The sequence below is a fragment of the Echeneis naucrates genome, chromosome 16 (genome assembly GCF_900963305.1).
Source record: "Echeneis naucrates chromosome 16, fEcheNa1.1, whole genome shotgun sequence".
Taxonomy (NCBI): Eukaryota; Metazoa; Chordata; class Actinopteri; order Carangiformes; family Echeneidae; genus Echeneis; species Echeneis naucrates.
In genome coordinates, this window is record NC_042526.1 from 9597738 (window position 1) to 9618115 (window position 20378).

At 41.0% G+C, this 20378-nt stretch overlaps 1 protein-coding gene across 3 annotated transcripts in view; it reads left to right on the forward strand.

The window, feature by feature from the left end:
- znf469 (zinc finger protein 469) overlaps positions 1-20378 on the forward strand; it is a 136323-nt gene that overhangs the window by 80221 nt on the left and 35724 nt on the right. For all 3 annotated transcript variants that reach the window (XM_029522893.1, XM_029522895.1, XM_029522894.1), the window contains one exon: positions 15108-15310. The gene's annotated coding sequence lies outside the window, so the exon portion shown is untranslated. The remainder of the gene's footprint in view (positions 1-15107; positions 15311-20378) is intronic.

The following is a 20378-nucleotide window of genomic DNA, read 5'->3' on the forward strand; positions in this document are numbered from 1 at the left end:
AAAAACCCACATAGTTATACATTCCCAGACACTGAGAGTGGGATTAGATTAGCAAAATGGAACGCTGGCATCTGTAGACGACAGCTGTAGTTTGTCTGATTGCATCTGTCTGTTTGTTTGTGTCTGCACATAACCTTGTCTGTGACACTCATGCCAGTTCAAGGTGTGTGGGAAGGAACGTGCAGCAACAGTGGCTACAATTTCATTCGATCAAAAGAGTGTTCTCCAGTGAGCTCCCACTGGTCATCTTTTTATGGTGGCACAAATAGCCATGTTTGCCACATCCCCATTTTAGCTGGTGTATGATTGGATGTCTTCACACTGCATGGCTTGTTTGATTGGCAGATGAGTAATACAGGGCTGAGCTCTGCCACAAAATGGACTTTTATTCGATCCATAAATGCAAGAGCACTTGTATCGTATGGTAGAGGTGGACAATAAATCCATATATATAATGTATATCCCATTAGAAAGTGGTTAAGTAACAGTGATATGGTTTGAAACACATTTCGATATAGGCCATTTACAGTGTGTCACTGACGTTCATTATATGTATTGTATCGACCGAAATTAGGAAAGATATCATTATATGAATTTTGTTTGTGTTGTGTTGTTTGTGATGTGCACAAGTAGTTTTTCAGCCCAAGACTCACACCTGTAGTGTGGTTGATCAGCTTTGTGACTACTCTGCTATACGATATGCTTGTGTGCCAGATTTTTAAGGTTTCTAATGTAAATGTTTAATCAAGGGCAAAAGGTTCGCTTTTCCATCTGAGGTAAGGTTGATGAAAGAGTGAAACAGATGGAGTGTCATCACAGACATTATTGCATGATATTAGTTTACCTCATAAAGTGCGTGTTAAACTCCGTTGAGGCTGTAGATTTAGAAATTATACCAGAATTACCTCCAGTGACATTGTGATTACAGCCAATGTGATTGTGGCTGGGAGGCATTCTAATGAATGCCAATATGCCCAGCTGCTCCAGGCTGCAATTTTAAGGGGACAAGAGAGATAGTGAAATGTAAGAGCAGCATATTCATCTGTATTCTACTTTAAAATAAGATGCGAAACATACTAAGAATACAGCTGTACCAAACTGCTGCTGGAGTATGTAGAAAGACTTTCTTTACAGCTTTTTTTTTTTTTTTTTTCTTTTAATAAATACATTTCATATTATTAAGTGTTTGATGTGCAAAATGTGAATTTTGGGTGGGGCATCAGTTCATCCATGTGTATTTATGTGTGTGGTAAACATTGAAGATTCTCTAAAGACATAAAATGTGTGTCATTGCAGCTTAGATAGTGTTGAGTGTTGGCCAAAATTGTGTTGAGTGTCGGCCTAAATTGTGTTGAATGGCTAATGTGGGGGCTGGGGAGAGTGGGCGTGTTGTGTGTTTGGTGTTGATAACCCAATGAGCAACAACAAGTCTTGACTAGAACTTGGCCATGTGAGTGGGGAATTTGAGTTTAAAGCTTTGGGGTGACAAAGAAGAGGATGGTGGCAGATAGAAATGAAGAACAGCAGATAGAGGCAGGGTGGGGGATTGAGTAAGCAGTGATGTACTGAGGGAGAAAAGAGGAGCAGGATGCAACCATCTGTTAGCCACATGCCTCCCCATAGCAGTCACATAAATCTCAGTCGTGCTCAGCAATGCAAAGCTGCATTCCGCCAATGGCTAAACATGCACTGGCTAGCTACCTCCATTCAGATGTGTAAGTCATGCATCATGCAGGCCAAGGTTATACATGAAACACATATTGTTTAGAAAAAAGATAAGATGAAACACATTGATTAGGCCTGGATGCAGGATTGATTTGGGAGATGTGAGAATTATATTGGAAGCAATTTCTCCTGTGGAGGACTGTGATAGCAATGAGTTGCTGTAAATTTAATGAACATCTTGCCAGTTACACAATAATTTTAAATGTGCTGCTGTCACAGTAGACCCATGAATTACAGCAGCTAATTATTGGCTAGAAATCTGTAAGAAAAATAGTGCAGCGAGGCAATGGCTGATTTAGAAGTTGTTTATAAAGGCAGCATTCTTCTGTTCTACTGGTGTGGTCCCTTGGCCCTCAGCTACTCTAGGAACAGTGCATGTGCAAATACACAAGGTACACACACACACATACACACACACGCAGTTACAGGTCATCAGGGTTAAAGTAAAGCTCAAGCAGGGAAATGTGTGGAGGACTTGGACGTCCTTGTGCTCTACAGATGGCCTGGAGAGTTGCAACGTTGATTCTTCCCACCAGCCTTTTTGACAGATGAGAGGGTCTAAGCCTGATGTGTGTCCACTCTGGTTAAATGGAAACTATGAACACAGCTTTCATGTGAATGTCACACCTCACGTCTTACTGTCCACTGAAATGTGGACTGTGTCACATATCAGCATCTGGGTTGCTCAAGTGTATTTTTTATGTGCTGCATTAATGCACGAGGTAATAATGAATTAATCAATCAAAAGGATATTCCTACTAACATCTTAGGCAAGCTGAAATATTTAAAAAAGTGATATTTGATGTTTTATAAGGTGTTCCTAGGAAGTTATGTAACTGCTCATCTCTTGTCTGGTGGCAATATTTGTATAAAAATAGAGAAAGTACTTTAAATTCATTATATTAACATTTGTTTATTCCACAGTACTTACATGTTTCAAATAAGCAATGCAAAATGACTTCTGATAGTGCTTCTCTTCTCTTCTCTTGTAGTTGTGAGTTTAAGTTTTCAGTATCAACTTCAACGGACTTTTTTCATTACTCTCTGCAGTGCTGTCAAGCACTTTGTCAATAAGGCTGGAATTTGCTTGTCATGTCTCTGATGACATTTCTTGTTGCAAATTACAGAGTTGTCAAATGAACCCTTTTGAAGAATAGGAAGGTTGTTTGTTTAAGTACTAATATAAGGAGTCATTTAAAAAAGAAATGTTCCTTCTTCTGAATACACTCATATATTTTTGTTTATTTTGGTTTGAATTCATGGAACTTTAGATTGATTGAAATCATTTCTGGTGAAGAAATGATATAATAACATAGCGGCCAGAGATGAGTCACCACTAATTTTACGTTTCCTTTCAAACCCGCTGTTGAATTGTACCGTTCAAGCACTGCGGGTGAACAGAGCCCAGCCAATGAGAAAGCTCCGTCATGACATCACAGGCATGCAGTGTGGCTGATGGATGAGAGCGATCCAGAAAAAACATCAGTAACACAGCAACAGAGGCAGGAGTTAAACTCTTCTTTCAGTCTTCGCAGCAGTGATCAGCAGAATTGGTTAGTGAATGGCATCCAGCCGGGCAGCACAGCCACATAGTGGTTAGTGCTGTTGCCCCACAACAAGAAAGTGGCGGGTTCGGTTCCCAGGCCTGGGGCTTTTCTTTGTGGAGTTTGCATGCTCTCCCCATGCCTGCGTGGGTTTCCTCCTGGCACTCCGGTTTCCTCCCACCATCCAAAGACATGCATGTTTAGGTTAACTGGTGGCTCTAAATAATCCGTAGGTCTGAGCGTGAGTGGTTGTCTGTCTCTGTGTGTTGGCCCGGCGATGGACTGGCGACCTGTTCAGGGTGTCCCCGCCCTCGCCAAATGTGGGCTGGGACTGGCTCCAGCACTGCTGCAGATTGGGAGCGGATAAGTAGTAGAAGATGAATGAATGAATGGCAACCAGCCAAAGGCCTTGCTCATGAGGCAGGAACACTGTTGCACTTTGTGATTGCTTTAAGAGAAAGGAAATCATAAAAGAGTGTCATTGCTATACGTCCATCATCAGTCCTTCATCAGCATGCTTCTTCTTTGACACTACAACAACATCAGGCAAAGCTGCCTCTTGCCTCATCCTGAGTGAATGAAATGAATGAAGAAACATTCTTTGGAATATAATGGAAAACTAAGGGGCACACAGGGACATTGGGGCTTAGGTACTTTTGCAGCTACTCTAAGAAGACAGCCTATTAATTTACCATTTTCCAAGTACATAACAAAATGGCCAGCTGATGAAAGCTTTGGCATGCAAGGCTACTTATGGTCCAGCTGGCATGGCTCTGACAACAGTCAGCCAGCTGCCCATATGTCAATTAATCCATGGTTTTAGCTTCTTCATGGTGACTTTAATTTGATTTACCATTTTCAGAACATATATCAGAAATACTGATGAGATGTTTTGCTGTGAATTCTAAAGAGATTTATAGCGCTGTGTATCATCAGGATGGGCAGATAATTCAGTAAGTCACATGATCAGTCAGCAGCTGCAGGACAGTGACAGCTGTGACTTCCTGAATCCCAGTGACTGAAACTGCCAAGCCAGGCTATCACAGCTGGAACAATTTCACTATATGACAGTGTATGAAGCTCTTGAGGAACCCAGACACGTTTTATGATCAGGGATCTTACTTGGAAAAATGGCAGAAAATGAAAAGTGCTCAAGGTTATCTGGAGTATCTTTGAACATGTACTCCACAGCTGGTTGAATCTATTCCAGGTATTTTAGAATTCAGAGCGTCTGCCTTGAAGTAACAGAGCACTGCTTATGGGTTTATTTAACTTACTTGATTTTGATGATGTAAAAGCGGTGAATTGTTAAGTGTGTAAATCTTTCCACTCTACACAACATAAAGTGCCAGGAAAGGAAAGAAAGGAAAAGCCCACAGCACAAAGTCCTCTTCCTTATCAATAAAATTAAATCACTGTCCATATCAGGAGATTATTAAAAAAAAAAAAAAAAAAAAAAAAAAAAAAGCTTACTGAAAGTTAGACAATTGTCACACTGATACTGGCTACCTCGTATGACTGCCTCAGAAAGCATAAAATTTGTTCATCCTTCCTCACTGACTTTCTCTCTTCTACTTCTTCCTTTCATCCTCAGCCAGATGTTCTTGGACATGTAAGATGTCAAAAAATGCAGGAAGGAGAAGAAGAAAGAAAGGACAGTTCTAAAGGAATATGGCTCGTATTAATCTGGAAATATTGCCTCATCTGAACTAAATTACTGGTCTGAACTCACTGTCCTCAGAGAGCAGGCAAAGTGCCACCAGCAGCCCAGATGGACAAGGAGTGGTCGGCAGATCTGTCACTGTGACCACGGTGAGCACACGAACCCCTGGTCTGTCAAGCTCTGTAGCTGTCCTTTCATATCATGGATCAAAAGTGTTTCTTTGTTATTGTTGGGCTCAAATTCTAAACTAGGGGGCAGCAGCTCTAGAGGAGAATCCAGAGGTTTTGGAGCACTAACGCTCTCTCTTTGCCCCATTTCCTGCAATCTTGGTGAATTTGCATAGCTAAACACCCGGAAGCAAAGAAGTGATTAAATAAGAGATAATCTGGTATTTTAAAATAACATTTATATCCTTTTAGTTTATGACAGCATTCAAACAACTCCACGTGAAGATTTAAGGACAAGGTCAAACTAGTGCCTTGTTGTGAGAGATTCAAGTGTGTATTGCTGGAGGCAATGAAATCTATAGTTAGATGACAGCAGCTGGCTTATGGAGTGGCTAAAGCTTGCCAAGGCTTGTTTCCCCTGGTTTCTGTTGGTAAGGAGGAGAAACAGGCACAAGTGACTCCAACATCTTTCACTGCTTCTCAGAGGAATTTAAAGGTGTGATTGCACACGTTACACGGAAACGCTGGCCCATCTGCTCTATCTCGCCCATAATTAAACTGAACTGACACATAAAAATTTCTGTATGTTACATAGGACGAAAACCATGAGCCTCAGACTGACATAATGTAGGTGGCCTTTGGCAACAAGTCAAGCGGAACCTGTTGCAATGATTGCTCATGAGTCCACCTGTTATGGACGAGGGCCCCTCTGTTTTGTTATAGGAAGGGTTCATGACTGTTAAATGACACCCTCACATTGGTGTAAAGGCTTTGTTGTATTGCTCTCCATTCTTTAAATGTGTAAACATGCTTGCGCCAAAGATGCAGAGGTTTGTGTGAGGAGGTCAAAAAGAAGGGATCAGTGGAGGAGGGGCAATATGTTTAGGCATTTTTTGTTCTTATTTGAACACTTTGTATGTTTAAAAGGTTTACAGGACAGAGAAAAAAAAATGTGTTTGTCTACCACAATGATCTTTCATGAAAGAAATGATTCAATACTGTACAGATGCACCTGACAAAAAATAGATCAATAGCTGACTTGGTATAGAGTGACGAAGTCTGCATTTACGGCATGTCATCGAGGATGGATGAGCCAAGCAATTGGCCAATGAAGACGCAGAGCAAAGAGGACCACAAAGACTTGAGCACAGGAGTTTGCGTGTTTGCGTCTGTTTGTGTGAAGCCAATAGTCAGTGTGAAATGTAATGCTCTTTCTTTGTACCACTGACCATTCCACAACCTTAACGCTGTCTTTATTCTTGTTACCATGACAGTGAAGGTGCAGTATGCCTCCAACTGGTGCGCTAATACAGATTACTAATACAGTGTTGATACACTCCTCTGAGTTGTTTCTGAGGTAAAGAACATAAGATGTTTATGGCTTTGTCAGGGATGTCTTATTTGTTTTCCCACAATCTGAATCGCTTTATGAATAAGAGTACGGCATATAATACAGATGCATAGTTCAAACAGCACTGATGTTTGACATACACAGTATGCTTAACAGTTGAATAACTCTGTGTCATGAAAGGAATGTCCCCATCTCAGTTTTCTTGATGGTTTCCTATGTTTGTGAGATTCCACATAATGTCCATCTGTTTTATATATTATATTTTTAGATGATGAGTGTTGATCTGTTGTGGAACGAAGGTTTGGTCAAGATTTGGACAGCATGATCAAAATACTGAATTCTGTTTTTACAAAAAGCGAAATACAGCTGAGAAAAATATGTCCTTATATGAATGCGGTATTATTGATATATTTCTATCTAATAATAATATGTCAGAAAATAATATAACTATAGCTAAATTATTCCAAAAGAGTCTTAAAGAAGCTTTATACTGTTACAGCAGTTGACCAGCTGGGCTGCAAGAATCTGACTGTATTTTTCTCGAGCTGATGCTAAATGAGACATTACTGTCACACTCCCCAGCATCAGTGAAGAGCAACCCTTTGAAAAGTGATTATTTTATCACATTTTCTCCCCAGTTGGCCAGGACCCATGTGCTGTACACTGACTACTTCATTCGGATGTATCAGCCAGTGCCTGGCATATGTTGCAGCCTCGTCCGATTCTAATTGTGTGTTAACATGCCTGCCTCACAGGACTAGGGGTTGTTGACATTCCCCCACTTGGTAGGAGATGTAGATGCATTTGTACATTCACCTGTCTTGCATGTAGCCGAACTCTGACCCCAGGAAACACATCCCTGTGTGAGAGGAAAATGTGCCTGTGAAAGGCCCACTTGTGGGCGGCAGAGTGGTTTTATACACAGACTGGCATTATCTGCATCTCCTGCTCCACTCAAAGGACAGGGCCACTAAATATACGCTGTGAGGCCTTCCCAGGCTCCACTGGGCTGGAGAGATGCGGCTGCTGCTTGGGCCGAAGGCCAATGACATGGCTGCCGACCTCCACGGAAAGTATTTTTAAGGTCAATTACAGGGTACAGTGCCTTTAGATGGCCGACTGGTGCTGAGGAGGCCTCATATTAAAGGTTTATGTGGAGAGGGACGAGAGAAGTCTGCAATGGGAGCTCACCCTAGTTCCCATTGTTACCACACACCCACTGAGACGGTGCATTCTGAAGGATTTATCAAGCAATGTGTGCAGCATGTGGGTGTATACTGAAAGAAACACTAACAGAGAGGTTGAAAAACAAAAGTCATTTATTACTTAATGATGGATAATTTGTATTAAGTAAATTGCCTGCCTGAAATTTACTGAAATTGAAAGACCTATTTGTGCAGAAATTGCCTGAAATTGACATGGTGGCATTATCCTCCATATGTGCTTCAGCCAAATTTGTATTTTTTAAGAGGAGAAATGTTGTAACTTATCTTAAGTCTGTATATTCAGAATGCCTCACATTTATCTTGAATTTTCTTGTGAAAACTCATGCTATCAGTGTTATGGCCAAGCAGCTACATTCGATCATAATTTGTAAATATTATTCTGCAGAAACATATACAAAAGTGGTCAAAGTCTCAAAATTTGCTCAAAGCTAGACTATAATTAATCACATATACAACTAGAATATGACAGTTACTGAACTTCTCTCCTTACTTGACTCCAGTGGAAGAGAGTGAGATCCTGGTTCATGCCAAAGCAATTATAAATTTCTAAAGCTGATACTAACATGAGTGGTATCTTTAAATAGCAAAGCATTGATTGAATTGGTTGTTTAAATGGCTGTTACATTTATTTACAGTAGCCAGATTGGCTTCATAATGTTGGACAGAGTTCTACAGAGAAAACATGTAGTTTTTTTTCTTCCATGGAGACACAGACAGATAATAAACAGAATAATAAACCCACTTTGTTGCACATTAGATAGAATGTCATCCGCTCCCACATAGACACACACATGCACACAAGCACCATTCCCTCCTCATAAGTCACACGCAGCTGACTAACTTTCAATATAAATGAACATCCAGCAAGATGATTTTGGTCCTTTTCATTCCAACATGAACTCTAGCTGGCCATAAATACAGGCCTGTCAAAATGTGTTCTACCCCACAGAGTGGGGAGTGGTGGAAGGTACAGTAGACACCATTCACCTCTCTGTGTGTTTGGGGGGTAGTGGTGGGCACCGGGAAGGTTGGAGTTGGTGGCTTTGGTCTCCATGAAGAGTGAAGTGTTGATGGGACACAAGTAAGGTAAAATATTGAAAGACCTATTTGTGCAGATGAGAGCCAGGCATCTGTGTTTGCTTTGCTGTGGCGATGCTACAGTTCAATGGCAGCTCTATCCACCCTTCTCTATTTCAATCCAGTTGCTTTATTCGAACGCAATAAAGACACCGGAAAATGGAACCCAAAGAGAAAACATGGATGTGTGTTTTAGTATTTAGCTGTATCACCACGTTCTAGACATAAATCACATTCTGACTGGGTTACCCTTCAATTAACTGCAGTTTAGCCTGAGACAACAGTCTAGTGAGACACAGTGTTGTGATTTTCTTGTTTTCACTGTTTGAACATGATTAGTAAATGTGTGGAAATAAAAGGATAGGATTGGAAACCATTATTATTCTATGCTGACTAAATTAAATTAAATGGAGGCTTTTATGGACATTTAGCAATTATGAATTGCAAGCAACACATGTTTCCACAACAGAAGAATTTATTGTTCTTGCTCTAAGATATTTGTATGGAGAAATCAATATTCAGGTGTATGATGAGTATTTGTCACATTCTTTCCTTTATCAGCAACAACATGATCGATGGTTTACTTAAAGCAGCAATTGAAGATGTTGCCATGGGCCCCATGTAAAATCCCACAGGTGTCTAAAGAGGGGAAAAACACGTGTTGAAGTGCAGCAAATCTATATTAGCTCCTCTAACTTGAAATTCTAGTCTGTTAAAATACCCCATTGCAACTGGTCATGTAGAACACACGTTATCTGAACTCACACTGAACTATAATTTATGTGTTCTTGCTTTGCTTGTTTACCAAGAAGCTATCACTTATACTTTTTTAAAAAACTGTTTATTCACATTCATCTTCAATTAGTTGTTTGTTTCCGGGTTGCAGAGGTGCTGGAGCCAATCCCAGCTCAGACTGGGTGAGGGCGTGGTCACCCTGGACAGGTCGCCAGTTGAACTCAGGGCCAACACACAGAGACAGACAGAGACCAACAACCACTCACACTCAGACAATTTAGACAATTTAGAGTCACCAATTAACCCAAACACGATGTCTTTGGACAGTGGGAGGAAACCTGAGTACCTGGAGGAGAACCACGCAGGCACAGGGAGAACATACGAACTCTGCGCAAAAAGGCCCCAGACCAGCAACCGAACCCGCGAGGCAACAGCACTAACCATTATGTTGCCCTGCTGCCTTGTTTATGCACCTTTCCTATTAAGACATTTGTACAAATCCCACATTGAATAATTTTACATCGTAAATCCCTGTATGTATAAAGAAGTTGCACACAGCAAAATTCAAGCGAATAACAAATGTCCACGTATTGAAATACCATGCAAAAATCAATTTAGAAAGTTTTGTTGTCTGGACAGGAATTGTAGAAATTGTTACTTATTGTTAGGGAATTGTAACCCTAACCCTAACAGACATAATATCAGAGTTAAATTATTTATATTATCAAAGTTATTCAGAGAAGGCACACAGCTTTTTAACAACAAATGTTTGTTAAGCCTCTGTTACACCTCAATTTTACCATTCTGTCATTTTTTCTTCTTTGTCCTTTTAAGATCATGCGACACTGAAGGAGGGTCTTTTCCTCATTCTTCATTTCATTCTTCTTTCATTTCTAGCCCTCTTCCTATCCCACCTCCACCCTACCAAACCAAACCTCCAGCCCTTGTCTCCCTGGGAACATCATCACTCTTGGTCGTCATGGCGGGGCGAGTACACATCGCCATGCTGCTATGTCTACACTGGCTGGGGTGCCCTGTGTTTGCCCTAGGGATGCGTGCATGTGTTCGTGGCCACTGGTCTCTCTGGGTCAGAAATGGCACACCAGGGTGTGATAGGCTTTGCCCATCGCTGGTCATGGCCACCGTAGGTGTGAAATTCCCAGAGCTGAGCCCAGCAGCTCAGGAGCCCAAACGCTGCACAGACAGAGGGTGGGAATGGATGTGTTAGACCTTTTGGTCAGCCTCCATTACTTATGTCTGAGTTGAAACCCACCGTCTCCTTTTCCTACTGTACGCCGCTTTCTTGTCCCCTTTCACAAACATAATATACCAAAAGAAGTAGTCCTGCTTTTTGTAAAAAATTGTATGTTTCTGTATTTTTTCTTGAATTAAATAATATATTTTCTTAATTTAATAGTCTATATCGGGCATTTCAGGTGTGAAGCAGATGGTGAGTCATGTAATAATGTCAGCACATCTAGTCAGTGCCCACATTTGGTGCCCTTAATTGACAGTTACAGTAGGGTTGGTGTTGATGGTGGAGGGGAGGCCTTTCATTGGGCTCTGGGTGTGTCATCATCATGACCTGGTATGACCCTGGTACTGTACATCCTCACAGCAACAGTGGCAAAATCTGATGGCAGATCGTTTTATAATTTGGAAAGTACAGCAGTCCTCTTCCTGTACTTTCCAGCTCTCATTCTGTGCTAAAACACTTCATGCAGTCAGAGTCTGCATGAACTGAAATAATTATATAAATTACAGACCTAAGGCAAAAAGCGATCCCGGTTACTAAATATTAATGAATGCGTGTTCTTCTGAGCGCACCATCTACTCTACATTGGCACAAAGCCAGGATCTGACACTTGAATCTCCCGTCTCCCTGTCATGCCTACAATGATTCATCCTCACAGTGTCTCCCTGTACTTCAGAGAAGCTACTGTACAGTTTGTGACGTTTAGGATGTTTTTCCCACTGCTATATTTAACTTCATTTAAATATTTTTAGTATTACATGTAGGTCAGTAAATGTCTGCCTATTTGCTTCCAAAAGGTTATGGGTGAATTTGTTTCTGTTTTTTGTTTTGTTTTTACACAGGTGTTGATCCTTTTGGGAGGTTTGAGTACTACGAGGTCATTAAAAGATTTTATATGTTTAGCATTGGTGTTTTATATGAATTTTTCCTTCCAGAGAGACATTTAGACATATTAGAGAGTGCAAATGATCATTTATGGGGTAAAATATAAAAGCATTTTTCCATGTCCTGTATGGACAAAAACTTGTTTAGACTAGCATAATAGAAGTCTTTGGTGTCCTGATGTGCACATGCCATAGGGCCAGGTTTTGAACAATCTCCATATTCATCCTGGAAATTTTGAGGAGTCGGACTTGAGTCCCTTCACTTTGATACATCTCACAAAGGTTTTCTGTGTAAAGAACACAAAGTCCCTTATTTCCATCTGCACCAACTCTGCTTTCAATTCAGGTTGTTAAGAGTGAAATTGAAATTTCACAACGATCTTTGATTGAATCCTGAAGTCAAACATGATTCCTGCTGTCATCCAACAGCATCATTGTTCCTGATGCAACGCAGAACCTATCTGTTGTGTCTCTTGTATCTCTGTTATATTTATTGCACTTGCATTCATATGTGATCTTACCACAAACACTTTGGTGGTTTTTGGTGTTCAGGAGTTTTATTCTACATCTATTCTACCAATCCAGTCCTGGGCTTTCACAACCCAAAAGACAGCCTTAAGGGCTGTTTTGTGGACAGATGTAGTTTTATTATAATGTAGTATTCCCTTTGACCCAGCCAAACCTGGTTTTTCGTGTTTGACGGTCTGATCTTTTCTTGGGGCTTTTGAAATCCAGTCAGAGCAGTATGTTTCTACCTCCTCTGTGGGGTGAAGTTCCTGTGAGATGATTGTGTTGTTCTTCCTGCTGCCTGCTCTGTGTAAAGGATGTCTTAATGATGGGGGTGTTTAGATACACACCCGTATCACCCTTTATTTTGATATGAAGTGTCAGCCTTAGTAATGATCTGATGTTCATATGTTGTCAAAAGGACGTTTAACATTTGATAAGAACACATTTCCTGACCTGTCATCTCAATCTTTGTAATAACAATAACTGATTTTTTGCACCAAGCAGCCACATTGTGTCGTGTTTGTAAGGATCTGCTGACTCATACCATTGTACAGTAATAGGACTAAAGGGAAACGATAACATCTTTTACTTTAAATCTTCCTTTTGAGTTGTAGAACAGCATGTGTAATGCATTGGGTTAATGAATAAAATAAATGTGGGAGGAATTTCCTGGGTAGGGGGAAGACCACAATCCTAAAAATAAACCTAGTACACAGACCACCGTTGTGTTGTCAAGAGGCACAAAGGATTCATCCCTTTAGAACTGGAAACATGGAAGAGGATGATAATGGATTTGCATCAAAGGGTTAGTGCTGAACTCTGTCTCATACCTGTTGGTAAATGTAGTGTTTGTACATTACAGCTCAACTCAGCCCCTAGTGGTTAAATATTATATTGTCATCTTAGTAAATTCTTCCTCAACTCTAAATCCCAGTTTTTGACCCTGAGGTGCAATCATACTTTCTGCAGCAAAGTGTGGCTGACAGCCTGTCATTACCTTTTTAATTTTCCTCATTATATGGCTGCTTTGTGCTATTTTTGTCTATTTACTATCGTTATGGTAATGACAATTCTTGATTACATAGTAGACGGTAAACAAACAACAGCTTTCAGGTGTCGGATTAGTCTTTTCTCTGTCACTAAAGCCTTAGATTAAAGGCATAAAACACCACAGAGGGGCTGTCCGTGTCTCTGGTTTTGGAGGATTAGTGTTTCTTAGCAATAAAAGTGCACTGAAATGGGTTTCACACTCCTTTCTCTACCAACCCAGTCCTGGGCTTTCACAACCCAAAAGACAGCCTTAAGTGCTGCTTTGTGGACAGATGTAAATTTGACACCATTATGCCACAGAGAGCTTCTGTGTAGGTACAGTATAAGTGTCAGAATGGGACATAACAGGAGATCTGTATAAATCAGTTAATTCCCTGCTTATCTCCTCATGGGCTGCCAAAAATTTGCTGTCTTTTTTCATTTTTGGTGCTTTTATTCTTGTTATGATCTCTTTTGTGCTGCAGTCCTCTGGTTTTATATGTTGTGTTGTATGATAATCTCATTTACTGACGAAAGTTCTACAGTATCTTAGATTTTCATTGAAAGTACTCACCCCATGCAGGTTTGGCAATCCAGGTGGATAAACTGATGGTGGTTACTCACTACCATCAAGACTACTTACCTATAGCACTGAAGAGCTAATGAGCTCTCTGAGATTTCCAGGTAAAGACTATTTTTGAACTTTTTTCTTTTTTGCCATTTCATTGACTTGCTATACAGTTTGACTTCAGAAGTGTATATTGTTTCGATCATTGAACTTACATAGTTCAATGATTTCCTGTCTGCTTTCATATATATATTCTTATTTTATTGCACTCTGAACCATGACCTGGCTTAAACTGGCAGACTTGGAAGAGCTAGGTTTGTGTGTGGTGGAGCTTGCCTGGGTTGAGTGTACCCAGCCCCACATAATTACAGACAGTAAACAGCGTGTGCATTTAGGCCTTTTTCCCGATTTGATGGGGAGAGAGTTCAGTTTGGCATTAGAATAAAAGCCAAACAGCAAGAATGAGAAGAAGAGAAAATGGACAAAAAGTGTCATCTATACACTGGGTGTTGACAATGGAAGCATTTTGCAAAGAATTACAGAAAAGTTTATAGAAGCACAAATACACAGAGACAGACATTGTCCCCACCCCTTTGAACCTAACACACACACACACACTCAAACCACCTCGTGAGATACTCTTGATGTGAATTTCTTCTAAGTCTTAATAAGAATCCATAGAAACTCAAAGCTAAATATGCATCTTCTCTTTTTATTTTTCTCCTTGAAATTGTCAAATTGATCACTTATCTTGCTCCATGTCTCTCCCTTTCTCTCTGTCTGTGTTTTTCTTTCCGTCTGCCTGCCAGTCTGTGCGCCCCCTCCTCACCACCCCAGTGAATCCCTGCTGCTCACACTCTTCACTTGTTCCAAATTTAATCATTTAATTCTCTTCCTTCCGTTTTCCTTCTCTGTTTTACTTCACAATCATTTCACACAACATACCACACTGACTGTCCTAATTGTATACTCACTTATTTCACTGGCAAAACTACAAGCACAAACATTTGTGAAGCCGTGAACTAAAAAACAAATTTCAAAACAAACAAATAACAGTTTGTGGATTTAAACCATATACTATATGTCAGGGCTCTGTCTCTCCATCTCCCTCCTTGGTCTCTGTCCCTCTCTCTCCCAGTGCACTGCACAGCATTGGCAAGCGGTGGGATGGGAGGTTTTCTTTGGCAGTCTGCTCCCCCTCTCTTGGCTGGGACAGGCCCTGGAGCGTGCTACTGGCTAGGAGTGTGGAAGGGAAGAGGGGAGGTAGTGAAGGAGGAGGGGAGGAAGGGAGAGAGGACTTGGGAGGAGGGAGACTGGAGGGATGGAGGCGTGGTCTTGCAGCTGCTAATGAAGTCTTCTCTTTTCATCCTCAGAAGGCAGAGTGTGAGCGGACGGGCCCAGGATCTGCGTGGCTCCAGTGCTTTCTCTGCCTGTAAAGTGTGCCAAGCTGTACTCTGCTCTGCTGCGCAGCCTTAGTGTCTCGCACTGCTGACAGATACAGAGAGACCAAGACTGAGAGGGGCCGCTACAGTCATGAAGCTTTCACTTGTATCGACTCCCCAGCTTTACTCTTGAGGTAAGATTTCAGACGATCTCCTTCTTGTGTGCTGGTGTGCTACTCATGGCTGTCTCTCTCACACCTCTCCTTTACTGTCTGTCTGTCTCTGTTGATTGTTGTGGTGGTGGTGGTGGGTGGGGGTGTAAAGGGGTTGTCCGGGTTTTGGTCCCGCCCACATTTAGTGTGTGCGTTGCTATGTGTGTGTATGCACAGTATAGTAAGCATGGTAGGCAGGTAGCTGTCTGTGCATGTGCGAGCATGCATACCAGTATACTATTCCTCTCCCCGTATCAATGCATGTTTCCTACGCTGTTTATGTGTGAGGAGACTGAGTCAGCATTCAGCCAAAGGTGTGTGTTAGTGATGAGAAATGGCAGGGCAAAGAAGAAGGTCAGACTGGGGCTGGGAAGGATATTAATTATGGAATTTGAACACTAATAAAAGTTCACTGGAGGGGACTATAATTTGATTATTCAGTTTTTCAGGTTATCATCACTGCAGCCTTTTATTGTTGATTGTTCTCATACTTTTAGAATGTATTATACATCCAGACAGTGGTACCACACTCTAATTTCAAATGAGCTGTCAAATCTACAGAGCAATGTTACTGCACCGAAGAAACGTGTGAAATGTTTGCGCGTGTACATCTAAGCAAGTGTGCGTATGTGTATGGGTATGTGTCAGGATGTTTTCTTGCCCTGTTGATTGCTTTTTAAAGCAGATGGATGCAACAGGCTACTAGGACTCATCTCTGTAAATAAAAGGGCAGGAGACAGTCTGTACTCATCTGCAGCCCAGTGACACCAGACTTTGAAGTGATTTCGGTGGATCTGTCCTCTTCCCCGCTGGGCAATTCAGATCCGGCCTGCAACTCACTCACTTTTATCCACATTCCCTTGAAAATCCATCCATCTGAGTTGTTTCACTTGCCTCCCTCCTGGCCCATTCACTCTATGAGTTCTCGAACCCTGCTACCCCTGGGTGAGGCCGTCACCTCCTATCAACACCTACTGTTTTCTTATAGTGTTCCTACAGTTTTACTCTCCATCCCCACTAGTCTGACACGCTTCTAGTGAATGGATCTTTCCGATACCTCTCCCGGAAAAAAACTAAGCGACTTTCCATTAGTTTCTGCTGGGCCATGAGAATTATGGTTTCCCAAATGAATAGTGTACAGGAGCCTGGCTTAATTGAAAAAACACAAGCATGGTCTGCCATGAAGGAGACGGTCCTTGTGTCACTATTGAACTGTGTGAATGTACTTTCCAGAGCTGGCAAGGAGGAGACAGAAAGAGAGGAAATTGCAAAAAAGCATGAGATAAGCTGAGGCAAATAACGTTCTGAAACCTAAGTGTGGAAAAACAAAAGGACTGATTGAAAAAAAATTGTTGGTACCATACAATATAATCAAAAAAATATTTAAAAATTCTTCTGAAGTAACCTAGGGAAAGCATAGCAGTGCTGTATATGTGAACTTTCAGTTTGTCTGGTCTAAAAGGTTATTTTAGTTGGACATAATGGCAAAAGGAGGCCATCACAAGTTTGTTGGTCATTAAACCCTGAAGGGCAACAATAGAACTCATAGTAAAAACCTGTTTGATTGCAGTATAGTTAACAAGCAGCATCTCTCCCATGAATTTCCCAACAGGGGGCCATCATAACATTTAACCCCAATGGGGTGCGAAGCTGTAAGAGTCTGAATTTCAATCAGACCACCAGTGAGCCTTTAGGAACAATTAATCCATGTTGTAAAATTTCCTTGGTGAAGAATACATCACATATCCATATCAACCTCATTATCTTTTATGGCGGCTGCTGCCTACCACTCGTCTGTTCCGCTTGATTTTATTTCCACCCCCTTTGCTGTGTTTGTGTGGCAACCCCATATGGTGTTGATTGAGACCCTGTCATTGGTTCAGATGGCACATTTGTCACACACATGTTTGTCAGGAGCTGCTGTTCCTAGGGAGGCTGCAGGGAAAGCATCTATTGTTGAATTCCTCACTGGGTGGTTCATTTGTTTGTCAGGGCACTGTGACCTCCAACCCTGCTACCACCTCTCACTGCCCATTAATGTAACTCTAGACACTGACAGCCCAAGTGCCCCGCTTTTCCACCCAACCATTGTGCATGATTACAGAGAGAGTGAGAAATATGACAAGATCAGCAATGCAACAGCAGCTCCAAAGTACTATTTGTATCGACACTGATGAAACTGTGTGTGGCCACGGTTACTTCACTGTCACCTCCCAGAAAACGAAGAGAAAGTGTGAAAAGAAATAACTTCAGGCAGTATGATGTAAAACTCTAAGGCACTTACACATTCATTTTTATGATAAATGTCCATTTGCATGGCACATTTTGTCTTTACTAAAGTCTATTGATCATAATCCTTCAGCCAGATATACTCTTAAATTATTCATTGTTTGAGGAGCATGATAATGATTTTAATGTTGGTTTGTTACAGGCCCACAAAGTACTGTCCGGGCCAGTTACTGGTTGTACATCCTTTAATTCACACACCAAGTGACAGGGTCGTGACTTCTGACCTCCCAGCCCTACCACTGACAGGGCCAAGCTGACTTTCATTAGACTTCACTAGTGAAAGCTGAACAGGGATCTCAACCTCACAAGATATTGTTCATGTCAGTGGTTTAATTACCAGCATCACAGTGCCAAATAATTTGTCAAAATATTGGAAAGGCTTCTTTTTGGCTAAATTATAGCCATGAGTTCTTCTCTCTGAAGCAAGTAAAAGAATATCCACATATAATATTTTCAGCTAAATTTAAGCACATAATTAAAGTGTTGCCTTCATTGAAAATGAAATTTTTTGTGTTTGTCAACTGATTGAAGATGATATTATAGGCCTGTGTTAATTCATGATTTACTGGCATGACCAATATAAATAAATCTCTTATAAATTCTGTCTTAATCAGTTTAAGAGTGATATCAAATTAGATTCATATGTTTTCAGTCTGGTTGTGAGGCAGATGATTGACTTTGCCTTGTATACTAGCTATGACTATAGCCTAGTTGTTTCAGATAAATAAACTGTGGTATGAATTTTTTTGTTTTCTATTTTTAGGTAGATGTAAGGTTTCTAATGTGCAGTGTTCACTCAATCTTTCTTCCTCATTATGTTTTTTTTTTTTTTTACTTTTATAAACAAATGACATAAATGGCATACAGCAAGAGGGATGGCCAATATTTCTCGATATATTAGTTTTTAACTGAAGGCAGACAAGTTGTTTATCATTATTTTCCCACAGTGCAAAGTTCTATTAGCAAAATAAATAAAAAGCTATGCAGTACTATCATCTCCTTTTCAGCTCTGCTGTCTCCCTCAAACTGCTCAGATGAATAATTGTGAGGTGTGCACTGTCACACATTTACTTATAAACATCCTTCTCTGTGGAAGCTTTCAAGGCCTTGCAAATGAGATCACGTTTAAGTCTTCAGCCTCTCTGGTGCTGTCCCCAGTCGGCAGTGCTCCTACTTCCCATATCCAGAATCAGGCCTGTAATTGGGATTTGGAGGCTGAGACAATTATAACTGAGCAGACTCAGTGCAATGCAGATGTAGAACTCATGACCTGTGGGAGAGGAGAGCCCCTCAGGTTCTAACATTTTAGCTCTCTCTCCCACCTCTCCTCCTATTCCTCATTATCTGTGTCCTCCTTTAAAGAGGACGCATTCGGCATATTTTCCATTCTACCATTTGTGTCTCTTTGTCAGGTCACACCTTCAATTTCAAGGGCTCCTAAGCTCCCACACAAACCACTCATAGATTTGCAGACTGGCAGATGTGTGTGTATGTGGGTGTGTGTTACTGTGTACATGTGTGATAACTTATTTGTGTATTGTTTGATAAATTTTTGCATTCTTGCCTGTAAGTCCAAATATCTCCGTCAGATTGTGAGTGGCATATTATGTGTCTACTGACGAATGGCAGACTGTTGGATCAGGTGTCATGTGTTTATTAGACACTTTATCCAACAGGCAGAAAATTGGCCTGAATATTTGTCTAGCTCCTCCTTGTTCCTTCTGCTGTGTGAATGCAGGCCCAACAGTTCTGATTGCTTCTGACACTGACAACAAGAACAGGCTGCATGAGAAGACTTTCTGAAGACCTCCTCCTGCATCTGCCCAGAGTCAGAGGAATGAGCCAAATCAAAGCAGAAATTGTCTCTCTCTGTGAGATTCTTTTCCGAAATTTGCTGGTGTTTAAATGTATACACTATCAAAGTTGAAATTCCACAGCAAATAAATTGTATGATTCTTTTTTCTTTTTTCTTTTTTTTTTACTTTGGCAGTGCAGTTGAAGGGTATTAGTACAGAGTGGACTTTACATTGTGTTGAGGTGAAAGCAGATAAAAGCATGGATATGACTGTATCACACAAGGAAAGACAATAATATTTTGACCAATTCAAAGACCACAACAGTAGAGCTTCACCCTCTTTTACTAAGCGTGATGCTTTGATCCACTGTGGTGACATCAGATCTTTTGGGGGAGGGCAAGAAGGGAAATCACCAGTAAATTATAGCTCAAGCACATCCCCAGACACCTTGGCTTGGGTCCTAGAGCTAAACAGCTTTAGGACTGCTTTCCCTTTTTCAACCCCCTTCCTACTACATTCCAGCTCTCCTCCTCTTGCTCCTGCATTTCGCTCCAGATGTGGCATTGTTTAGGCACATTTGTTTTGGGCTCAGCCCGGTAGACCTGTGCATGGTCTGATGTCATGCTCTATTTAAAGGGAAAGCCATGAGAACTGGGTGTGTAGATTGCACTGTGGTCTCACTTCAAAGCTTCTGCCCAGGACTACTGATGACTGTCATCCGTGGCACAGCAATCTGTGTCATGGACAGATGACCACATTCATTTTAAGTGTTGACAGATATGTCATTTTCAGGTTCAGAGAGGAGGCACCACTTCTGAAAGATGGAATTTTGTTTTGTTTCATTGTACATCATCTGCATTTTGTGAAGTCTCCTTTTCATTGTTATTTGGAGCAATATGCCACCCATATGAAGAAAAAATGCATATGCAGTTGTTATTGGTATAACCTAGACTAACGTGACAACT